The sequence below is a fragment of the Gossypium hirsutum genome, chromosome A04 (assembly GCF_007990345.1).
Source record: "Gossypium hirsutum isolate 1008001.06 chromosome A04, Gossypium_hirsutum_v2.1, whole genome shotgun sequence".
Classification (NCBI taxonomy): Eukaryota; Viridiplantae; Streptophyta; class Magnoliopsida; order Malvales; family Malvaceae; genus Gossypium; species Gossypium hirsutum.
Window position 1 is genome coordinate 75,051,353 of NC_053427.1, and position 1,896 is coordinate 75,053,248.

At 38.1% G+C, this 1,896-nt stretch overlaps 1 non-coding gene across 1 annotated transcript; it reads left to right on the forward strand.

The window, feature by feature from the left end:
• Positions 1-1,106: 1,106 nt before the first annotated feature.
• On the forward strand, positions 1,107-1,213 carry LOC121228686 (small nucleolar RNA R71). Its single transcript, XR_005926261.1, has one exon. It is a non-coding gene; the product is annotated as a small nucleolar RNA R71 (small nucleolar RNA).
• Positions 1,214-1,896: the final 683 nt, after the last annotated feature.

Consider the following 1,896-nt stretch of genomic DNA (forward strand, 5'->3'; position numbering starts at 1 on the left):
AGTTTGTTCGATAGTTTATTTTGGAGAATAGCTGAGCAAACTGTGTTTAGTTCCACGTTTGACGCCTCGTCCAACTTCCGCTTATTTGCTAAAAGTTCCTTTAAAAATTTCATTGCGTTTGGCATCTGCGATAGGGCTTCAAAAAACGGTAAGTTAATATATAATTTTTTAAGAGTTTAAGGAACTTACCAAATTGTTCATCTGAGCGGTCTTTCCTTTTCGCGTTAGGGTATGGCACACGAGGTTTATATTCGACATTCACCATTTTGTTTTTATTGTTATCTACCTCACCTTGACCTTTGCTTACCACAGTTTCTTGCCTCCATTCTGGTTCAGGCTCAACAACTCCTTCTTCATCTTGAATATTAATTGTGTTGAGCTGTTCCCTTGGGTTGGGTTCAGTATTACTTGGCAAGCTACCTTGTGGTCGTTCAGAAATTAGTTTGGAAAGCTGGCCTATTTGAGTTTCGAGCCCTTGGATCGACGCTTGTTGATTTTTAAGTGCTGTCTCGGTGTTCTAGAAACGAGTTTCTGACACCGAAATAAACTTTGAGAGCATCTTTTCAAGGTTCAACTTTTTTTCTTGTTGGTAGGGTGGTTGTTGGTAGCTTGGAGGTGGTTGTGGTCTTTGATTTCCTTGACTGCTCCACGAGAAATTGGGGTGGTTCTTCCAACCTGTATTGTAAGTGTTACTATATGGATTGTTTTGAGGTCGAAGATTATTACCCATGTAGTTTAATTGCTCGTTATCCATGTTGTAGCCATAAGGTTGGTATTCCGAATAGCTTGTTCCACCTCCACTTACTTCGCACTGCATTACTGGGTGAACCTGTGAAGAACTAAGAAAACCATCAATCTTTTTATTTAAGAGTTCTATCTTATTAGAGAGTATGGTAACCGAATTGACGTTATAAACACCGGCTGTTTTCGTTGGCTTTGTCCTCATGACTTGCTACTGATAGTTATTCAGTGACATCTCCTCTATAAACTCATAGGCATCTTCAGGTGTTTTATTATTGATGGTTCCGCCAGCAGCTGCGTCAACCATTTGTCGAGTCGAAAGATTCAGGCCATTATGGAACGTTTGAACCTGTAGCTAAAGCGGTAACCCATGGTGAGGGCACTTTCTCAAAAGGTCATTGTATCTCTCTCATGCATCGTAGAGTGTTTCTAAATCCATCTACACAAAAGAAGAGATATCATTACGTAATTTAGCCGTTTTAGTCGGCGGAAAATATTTTAGTAAAATTTTTCGGTCATTTGTTCCCAAGTAGTAATTGATCCTCGTGGTAACGAGTTCAACCACTGTTTAGCTTTGTTTCCCAATGAAAAGGGGAATAACCGAAGACGAATGGCATCATCAGAGACACCATTAATTTTAAATGTATCGCATAGTTCTAAGAAGTTGGCTAAATGAGCGTTGGGATCATCATCCTGCAAACCATCAAACTGAACAAATTGCTGTATCATTTGAATAGTGTTAGGTTTTAATTCAAAAGTATTTGCAGCTATGGCAGGTCTAACTATGCTCGATTCAGTTCCTGTTAAAGAAGGTTTAGCATAATCATACATAGTGCGTGGAGCAGGATTTTGATTAATCGCAATTGTAAAAGGTAGCTGATTGCCTTGGTTTCAGCCATCTCTTCGGTTGGGGGTTAAGTATCGTCTTCTTGCTCGTTCTTTGTGTATCTTAAGCTTCGCCTTATTTCTTTTTGATTTTTGCGAACTGTACGATCGATTTATTTGTCAAAAAGTAATAGTCCTGACGGATTTCTTCTAGTCATAAACTATAAAAACCTGCCAAGAGAAGGAAAAAGTAAATTAATAAATAATAATAAATTAAAGTGCACGAAAAATAAATAGCTAAAGTAATAAAAATTGAGTGTTCCTAATATT